Source organism: Magnolia sinica, chromosome 8 (assembly GCF_029962835.1).
Source record: "Magnolia sinica isolate HGM2019 chromosome 8, MsV1, whole genome shotgun sequence".
Lineage (NCBI taxonomy): Eukaryota > Viridiplantae > Streptophyta > Magnoliopsida > Magnoliales > Magnoliaceae > Magnolia > Magnolia sinica.
This window is the reverse complement of record NC_080580.1, coordinates 949080-959105: the sequence shown is the minus strand read 5'-3', so window position 1 is coordinate 959105 and position 10026 is coordinate 949080. Positions and strand designations below refer to the sequence as shown.

The 10026-nt window shown below is 40.0% G+C and overlaps 1 non-coding gene across 1 annotated transcript; it reads left to right on the top strand.

Moving 5' to 3' along the window:
* Positions 1–1249: 1249 nt before the first annotated feature.
* On the top strand, positions 1250–1356 carry LOC131254662 (small nucleolar RNA R71). Its single transcript, XR_009175784.1, has one exon. It is a non-coding gene; the product is annotated as a small nucleolar RNA R71 (small nucleolar RNA).
* The last annotated feature ends 8670 nt before the right edge of the window (positions 1357–10026 follow it).

The following is a 10026-nucleotide window of genomic DNA, read 5'->3' as shown; positions in this document are numbered from 1 at the left end:
TTTGTATACCGAGTAGGGAATCAGATTGACGCTCGCTCCTAGGTCAAGAACTGCGTGATCAATTCGATGGTTCCCGATTACACATGATATGGTTGGGCTACCGGGATCCTTGAATTTCTGTGGCACGTCTTGCTTCAGGATGACACTCACTTTCTCAGTCAAGAAGATTTTCTTTTGAATAATTTTCTGTCTTTTGGTCGTGCATAAGTCTTTCAGGAATTTGGCATATGAAGGTATCTGTTTAACGACATCAAGTAGAGGAATGTTGACTTTCACCTGTTTCAACACCTCTAGGATATCCTGAGAGTTAGGGAGAGGTTTTGGTGAAACCAACCGTTGGGGGAATGGAGCAACTGGCTTCTCTAGAAGTTCCGGTTCTACTTTTTGTGGGGCATCACTGGATCCATCATTGTTGTCCTCTTTTGGTTCTTGAGGTTTTTCGGGCCTAACCGGAAGAGTTTTATCAATGATCTTCCCACTCCTAAGAGTGGTGATGGATTTAGCATGCCCCATCTGATTTGAAGAGCTGGGATCATTATTCTCGTACTGCGGTTTAGGATTGGGGAGAGGTTGTGCAGGAAGCATCCCCTTTTCTATAACCGTCATACGAGAATCTATCTTTTGCATAAAATCTGTGATTTCCCGCATTGCCTGAGCCAGCTCTTATATGGGATTTTGAACCGGTTCCTCTTGAGGTTTCACTTGATTTGGATTTTGATTGAAGAAACCTGGAGGAGTCGCCGTTTGTCCATTGCTCCAACTAAAGTTTGGATGATTTTTCCAGCCAGGATTGTATGTGTTGGAGTTAGGTCCAGTAAAAGGTCTTTGATAGTTGTTTACGGCATTGGCTTGTTCATTCAACACTTCTCGAAAGGCGGGTATTGTAGGACAGTTTTCAGTTGTGTAAATGTTGCAATCACAGATGCCGCAAACAATTTCATTGACCTTATCCTTCTTTCCTTCCATGGCTTCAACTTTCCTTATGAGCGTGGTCACTTTACACTTGAGATCATCCTCTTCTTTCAAGAGATATAATCCACCTTTCTCCTTTAATTGAGTCGGCCTAGACGTGGTGTTCGCCATTGGGTAATAGTCCCATGATTGTGTTTTTTCAGCGAGACTATCGAGGTAATCCCATACCTCGTCAACATCTTTGTTGATGAACTCTCCATTACACATTGTCTCGACCATTTGGCGCATGGAAGATGTCAATCCATCATAGAAAAAATTTGTAATGCGCCACGTTTCAAATCCGTGTTGTGGGCATGAACTGACCAAATCTTTGAACCTTTCCCAACATTGGAAGAATGTTTCATCTTCCTTTTGGGTAAAGTTCATGATCACTTTTCTGAGGGTAATCGTTTTATGATGTGGGAAGAATTTTTTTATGAATTCCCTCTGCATATCGTTCCATGTGCCAATGGATCTACGACGCAGTGAATGTAACCACGTCTTAGCTTTTTCTTTTAAGGAAAAAGGAAAGAGTTTCAGCCTAATTGTATCCTCAGATACATTAGGAAAATATAATGTAGCTATAATCTCATCGAACTCTTTCAAATGTAAATATGGACTTTCTGATTCAAGTCCATGGAATTTGGGAAGGAGTTGGATAACTCCTGGCTTGATGTCCATTTGTCCCGTGTTTTCAGGAAAAATCATGCATGAGGGCATACTCACTCCCGCCGGTTGTAAATAATCTCGTAAAGTACGAGGCGGGGGTGCCTGTTGCACCTCATTTTCATCTTGGGTATCCTCCACCCTGGGTGGAAGTAGAGGAGGTTGGTCTTCAGCCATAACCTCAGTTAACTCATGGGATTTCGAGCGGTGTCTAATCCTGCGATGGATAGTCAACCCCTCAACCAATCCTCCTTCAGTCAAGAGACGTCGAGTGTTGTCACGGGCCCACTTGGGTATGAAAACACTCGCAGCCCTCAATTAAAAACCTAATCCTAAGAAAGGAAAAGAAAATCTAGAAAGAAAGAGAGAGTTGGAAAGAAATTACCAAATTGGAGTCCTGAGTTAAAACCTGCAAAATAAAATAAAATAAGTTAGATTTTTAAAAAGAGAAGAACAATCCCTTAAAAGAAAGATAGAAGTGAACTAGCTTCTAAAAGAAAGAATTCCTAAAAGAAAATGAAAATTTCTAAGATAAATTAGGAGAGTCCTAAACTAGAAAGTAAATTACTAAAAGAGAATTGAAAAATAGAAAGTAGGGAAGGAGCTTACCGAATTAGAGATTTCTATCTTAAAGGCCTACAAAATAGGAAGGTTAGTTTCTAAACAAAAATTCTAAAAATAAACTAGGAGACAAATTAGATTTAAAAGAGTTAAAATTAGAAAGTTACTAAAATAAGAATAGAAAGTTAAATAAGAAATAACCTAGTTTCTATTTCCTACAGATGAGAGGATACTATAATTAGAAAATTTCTAAGATTTAAACCTTAATTCTAAAAGGTAGAACAAGTAAAGAATTTAGGAAAGAATTACCAATTTAGAAGTTTATGTCACGATCCTACAAAACAGGAAACAAGTTAGTTCTAAAAATCAAATAGAAATAAAAATCTAAAACTAAAGTTAATAAAATCCTAATCCTAACCTAATTCTGAAACTAATTAATTTCAGAGAATCGTAACTGTCAGTCCCCGGCAACGGCCCCAAAAACTTGTTCACACCCCAAGTGCAGGGTTGTGATGTAGTAATAAACTCGGTAAGACCGAGGTCGAATCCACAGGGACTGAAACTTGTACGTGATCTGGAACTAACTAGATCTAGAACTAGCAAAAGATGTAATCTCAATCAAATAGAATTTAATGAATAATGGTGGAATAATTATCGAAAACTTAAGGAATTTAGAGGAAGGGAAACTAGGGATTCAGAGGATCCACTTGTAGAGATCAGGGAGATCTTATGCCTGCATCAAGGATTATGGAATTCACACTGAACTTACTTGATCTGGTTTTCAAGAGATGAAAGGTATATGAATTAGAATGGATTCCATCATCTAACCATGCCCAGGGGACAAAGCAAATAACAGGATTAAACTAATTACCAACCAATCAAAAGTACATGAAAGTTAGGAAGAGTACTATCATCCAACCATGCCCAGGAGACGATGGTGAATAACAGGGCTTTCTGACTTCATAATCATAAAAAGGGGAGGAAATACTCAAAGCCATTGCAGATCTATTGTAATTTCAGTCACAACACACCATTAAAAACTGAAAGTATTCCTTTAATTAAACAAAAATCAAATTCAGTTCATGAATCAAATTAAAGGCAATGAATAAAATCCCCCATCTCACTATAAGCTTCACCTCTTAGCCCTAATTAAGAGGTTTAGCCTAGCATGGATAGGCTATACATCTTAAAAGAATAAATAAGGAAACCAGTAGAAAAAAAACTGTTACTCTTTCTCCCTGCTGCTTCACATGCGCCAGTCCCACCACGTTTCAGCCGCTGCCTTCTTTTCTTCCTCCCGTTTCAGGCCGTGGATCCTCACCCTGCTCTCTCTCGATGCCAGCCCTCCAAACTTCCTCTCTCCTTTTATCCTTCCTGCAGACGGAGAGTGCCAAAGACCCATTTACGCACGGCAGCGTCCGTGTTCTCCTTGGATACTTTGTCTGCGCAAAACTTGCGCTGAGCTGCTGATGGGGCCCATAATCGGTTTTGTTAACGAAATCCACGCCGTTCATTGGAATCCTCGTGGATATCCAGTCAGGAAAGAGTGATTTTGGCAGGTTCTTGTATGGCCAACTGGATATTGTATTCCGCCGTCCATCATGAGTTTCGGCGGTCGAAATCCGCTACACGTTGATTCCTAGAAAAATTCCACCTAGGTGATGGTTACAGGCCTCTTTGGAATCCACTAGATGGTCCAGATTGAACCGATCGCCTCAGAGAGTGGCCCACAACGATCTGCCGCAGGCTCTGTTGCGAAACAGAGCCTGCGCGTTTGAGCGCTGTGATGGTCGGTGGACCCCACAGTGATGTATTTTGAGAAATCCATTCCGCCCACTAGGTTCAGGACAAAAAACCCTCCGAAAATGAGTATTTTTTTGGAGAAAATCGGTGTGGTCCATAAGCTTGCTTACTCTGCCGTCCATCTGACGTTTATCAGGTAATCTGCCTTTGTGTGTGTGCATGGGCCAAAAAGGAAAGCTAGGCGACGGTGTTAGTCACCTTTCAGAGCATATGGACGGTTCTGATCGTCGAGAACTGTGATTGATGGGGCCCACTATGTGAAAACGGACGAACAGCGTCCGCCCGCTGTTTCCGTCTGCGAGAAGGATCGGGTCAGCGGCGCTGACCCGATCGGCTTGATTCGGTGCACGAGAGTGCACTTTTGCACTATGCACTGCTGCTTCCCATAGGGTCCATTATGATGTTTTTTTGAGAGATCTGATCCGTCTATCCGTTTTGTCAGCTCATTTGAATCGTTGAGCCCAAGATTGAAGCACTTTCAGACACCAGGCGGGCCCCAGTTCATTGATTTATGGGCTGATCTGTCCGTTGGGCCACTTCCAGGGGGATCCAATGGCTGAAATTTGACATGTTCGGTTAGTTTTTAGTTTTTAGGCCAAATGTGAAGTTTCGAACCGAACGGATGGTAGAAACCCTGTGATCTTGCATTCTGGCTGACTTTCAGGCCGTTTGAGCTTCGGTTTCTCGATTTTTCCGGGTCACTGATGTGTAATCTTGTTGATCTTGGATCTCTGGAGTCCGTCCCATGCTTTGGTGTCATTAGAGCGTTAAGTCCATGCTTTAAGCACCCTTTTCGGTCCAGGCTCGTGCATACACTCTGCATTACAAACACGATTAATCAGGCCATTAAGCGGTATCATGCGTGTAAATCTATGCAACAACTGGGTCTGATATGCAATATTTGACCCTCAACAAGCTGGGCACGGGACAGCTCGACTCGACTCGCCTGCCTCGTTTAGATTCGACTTGACCTGAATTGAATGGGTGAGTCGGTCCAAACTGATTAGGCTTCACCTAATCCGAATTCAAATCGAGTCAAGTTCGAGTTACCGAGTAACTCGACCCGAAACCCGATCCGGTCAGACTTTTGACTCGATCCGAAATCGACTCGACTCGGATTCGGGTCAGATTCAGGTTATATATAATAAAAAAATCCTAATTTTTAAGTATATCTAACCCTATATGCCGCACTTGACCTTGACTTGATGCTAAACCCCCTCTCTCCCTCCCTCATCCTCCTCTTTCAAGCCCGGCAACCACCCACCACCATCACCGCTCCCTTTCTCTTTCTCTCCTCCTCCTCTTCCAAGCTTGGAAGCCACCCACCACCATCACCACCCTCCTCCTCTCCACTCCCTCCCTCCGCCCTCATCTCTAGATCCGAATTGGTGCCAATTCGAACCGACTCTGTACTTTTGATCGGGTCGAACTCGGTCCGAATCAGTCAAGGCCAGACCTGAATTCGGATCGGTTCAGGCATGCTGGACTCGGTACTGAGTCGAGTCGAGTTCGGATCAGGCCTGACTCGATTCGATGCCCAGCTCTGGTTTCCTATTTGCCTCTCCATTGACACAGGATGCAGCATGTGGCGCCAGACACTAAAGCCCACCTGCTGAGTGGTTCAATGATCTCAACCGTCCAATGTGTGGAGTCTATGCTACAAGGCCCATTTACACTTTACAGATGATTGTGACCAGCACTGCTGAAGACGAAATCAGAACAATGAAAAGATATTTTTCAACGGTTTGCATTCAACTTTAAAAATCAAATTCTAAGATCATTGATGAAATGTAATTATGGGATAATGTCTGGTAGTAGCAAATCATCAGACCATCTTATCATGGGAGGCGGATTGCATCCCAGCCCTGCCTAGATGGACTTGGTCTAGGTAGGGGTTCTGTGGGGCCCACCATGATACATGTGTTTTGTTGACGTCCATCTGTTTCGGCAGATCATTTTAGGGCACGAGTCCAAAAATAAGCAGATCCAAGGCCCAAGTGGACCACACGGTGGAGATTGAATGCCCACCATTACTTCTAAGGTGTGGGTCCATTTGAGCGGTGGTCTATTTGAGTCTGACCGATTCAACCCAACTCAATTTTCAGGTTAGTTCAGTCCTAAAATTGTTCTTGTAGAATATTGCAGATCCCGAACACTTTTCCAAAACAACCTAAAATTACACAAGGACATAGAGCTAGCTTGAGAAAGAGCTTATGAGAACATGAGATAAGAGTTTTTTTTTTTTTCCTTTTTCTTTTTCTCTGTATTTTGTGGTTCTCCCATATCCTATATATAGATTTCAAATGTTTGCTGAAAGGGAGGTGAGAGGGTGCCTTGAAGTGTCACTTGATGGGTTGGCAATAGAAACTTCCATTCCTTTCAATTTGAATTAAGGGCCTGTTTGATTTTCCATGATATATGTAAATCATGGTAAATAAGTAAAGTAATTATTGCTTTTTCATTTGGTTTGAAAATGTGAGAGTAATTCCACCTCGAAAATCGATACAAAAATGTTGACTTAAATATGTGGACCCCACCATAATGTATATGATATATCCGCACCGTCCATCTATTTTATTAGAACATTTTGAGAGATGAACCAAAAAATGAGATAGATTCAACACTCAAATGGCTCACACGAGAGGAAACAGTGGTCTTAATTCGTCCACAATTGAAACTTGTTTCCTTCATTGGGCCCACATTGAGGTTTTTTCATTATCTAACCTGTTCATAATTGCCACAAGAGCACACCCATGGTTTGACCTTAGGCTCTTGCTAGTGGTGGTTTGGATGCTTGTAAAGTTTTAAGTTATAAATATTTTGTTCTCGAGAATATTTTTAGGGCCTATTTATTTTGTTGAAATTCATCGGTAGATGAATTTATGGTAAAGCATAATTGTGATATTTTCTCTTGTTTGGAAAAAAGTGGCACCTTTCTAGAAAATTTGAGAATATTTCATCCCGCAACATGTATTTTCAAGCTAAAATTATATGGACCCACCAGGATGTATGTGTTTTATTTAGGCTATTCATTTACTTTTTAGGACATGAGTAAGAAAATGAGGCGGATCCAAAGCTTTTGTGTTAGTTATTTCTATGAGGTGTCAATAATCTTTTTGGCTAGGTTTTCATGAGTTGTTGGTACTGTTGGAATGGGAGAAATGCATTTAACTAACCTGCGACTTGCTAATATCCTTTGGTGAGTGGCTGATATCTAACAAAACGGGTTGCGGTCCTATCGATCTCTCCCATTCATTGTTTTCAGGTCGTGTTGGCGGACTTTATGGACTAAGAAAACAGATCAGTGGGCCCTCCAATCGACTTATCCAGTCCATTGGCTACTTAAAATTTTTTTCCCTAAGCTGTACCCTATCCAGCTTGTACAGTCATACGGTGAGTGTTGAGTTGTACACATATTTTCTTCCTGGAAGCTTAAACCGAAGTCCAAAAGTAATTTTGATCCGTCTAGGGTGGAGGTGTCTACAACAGTAAACAAATTGTGTGTTTGGAAAGTGTTTCAATGCATCAAGTAGGCATTCATACCATATGAGCTTGGGGCAATAAATCCTCAAAAAATTTGCAAATCACATAAAAAAGGCTTGATTTTTTCTGAGCCCTAGGAAAGCATCAAAGCACACATGCATTGGATAGATTGAATGTCCTCCACCCATCACAATGGTCTCCAAATGCATTCTAGAAGTTTTTAATGGTGGACATCTTATCCTTTCCTCTGGTGTGATTCATTTAATTATCAATCAAACTGTTTATTTTATCTTATTTATCTATTTATTTATCTTTTTGTTATAGTAGAGTATTAAGGGAAGCACATGTTGTATAGATTAGATGTACCATATCCATTATGCAGGGCTTGGCTTTATAGGCAAATGCACGCATCTAAACAGGCCTTACTATCTAATTGTACGTAATTCCCTTATATCTTAGGAATATTACAAGCATTTAAACACCCCTTAGTTTTTTTTTTAATTTTTTTTCTTATTTAGCTTTTTAAAATTTTATTATTATTTTTTTTACACACATGCATCCGCCATACACCCATGCACGCGGTAGTGGAATTTCACCACCAATGGGTTTCGAACCCAAGACCTCGTGTTGAAACTCCTTCGAGTCTACCGCTTGGGCAAGGACTGAAACCCTTAAACACCCCTTAGTTTGACACAAGTTAAAAATTAACAAATTTTTAGGCAACACTGCTTCATTGCAAACATAATAAGAGTTAATTATACCAATTAAGGTGCCTAAGTAACCCTTACCCGTGGCTTGCATGTGTAGACACTGGAAATATGGTCCCTACTATGCCTGCAGCTCGAACCTTCGGAAGCTTACTCCTTTAGTTAAGTCACTACTCTTTTAAACTTTAAAATAAATAAATAAATAAATAAATAACCATTTTTAAAGCAAAAAAGAAAACTTCTTTTTTGAAGTCATTCAATTCAATTCAATTCAAAAAAAAAAAAAAAAAACATCCAGTGACAAATAATTTTATATTTAAAAAAAATCTAACACAATATTTAAAATAGTTTGTTCCAATCTTTTTAAATTTGGCTCATTTGCTTCAAAAAGTATATACATTTAACCTTTGTAAAATCAAAGAGTTAACTTATTCAGCAGGAGGTTTTTTTTTTACCATTTCTTATTTAAGAAAAACATTATCACATCAGTAGTTGGTAGAAGAGAACTTAGCACCAGTGGCTGAAACTTTGGCATAATGCAGCGAAATGCACTCGAGCAAACCTCTTAAATTCTGAAATATTTGCATTGGATTTTTATTCTTTCAGTATATATTGTTATGAAAAAAAGCATGATTGTGATCAATGTAAGTGCAGTATAAAATAAGAAAAGAAAAAGTTATCAAGCAAAAGCTAAAAATCCAAATCAAAACAAGAGACAAAAGACATAATGGTTGATGTGATTTGACAATATACATACTCTATTAAGTAGAGACATAAAACTTTTTTTCTTCAAAAGAAATAAGAACTCATCAAAATGTTAGAAGAGCTATAAGTGTAGGGGTTGAACCACTTGTTGGAACCACCGTAACTGAACCTCGAACTATGGTCTTATGATACTTCAATTCAGGTTGAGCTGATTCAACTACTCTTATTTACGTAAAAGAAAGTATGGCTAACAGCTAAGTTTATTGGTGTTAGGGATGGGATAGTAGATACGATTGAAGTCGTCCTCTTTGATTGCATCTTTCTCCATACAAGAGACACGGTTATTTTTTTTTTTTTTCCTCTTTTGGGTCTCTCCATTTTAAAATAAGCCTTTAATTGATTCTGACATGCTAACGGTCATTACACATGGCAGCAAATAAGCCGAGCACCAACAATTTTGATATGCTTCATTTTCAGGTGTAAGCTTAACATGAGGTGGAAAAATGGATGGATGGCCTGGATACACAACACATGCATCAAGGTGGGCCTCTCACTCGTGAAATCCGCACCCGTAACCTCGATGCGCACGTACTCCTCCGAAGGCCCTTTCCTTTATAGACGCAGGAGTTATTGGAAATTGAACCTCCTCTTCCGATTACTGCGGCCAAAGACTTGGTAAGAGAAGACTCCGGAGTCCGGACAGTCAGTATATTTCGCATACAACCCTAACTAACTTATATTAACCGTACAAATGTTAGTAGTTATAACACGTGTCTTTAACACATTTCGCCTGGTTTACGAAAAAATGGGTATGATGTTGAAGTTCCACTAGATGTTTGTGAGAAATCCACTCTGTCCGTAGGTTTTGCGAGCTCATTTTACTACTTTGGTAAAAAAAATTAGGCCAATCCAAGACTCAAGTGAGCCACACGAGAGTAAAGAGTGGGGACCGAACGACCACCGTTTAAACGTTTGTGCGGCCATAAAATTATTTAATCAGGCTAAGAATTTTGTGTTTTGATGAGTTCATTTGAGTGGGAATGACGTTATAAACGGTTTGGATGGCTTATAAACATTAAGGTGGACAAATGAAGGTTCCAACGGTAGTCATTTATTTCCTCATTTTTTCCCTCTCGCATGACCTCCTTAA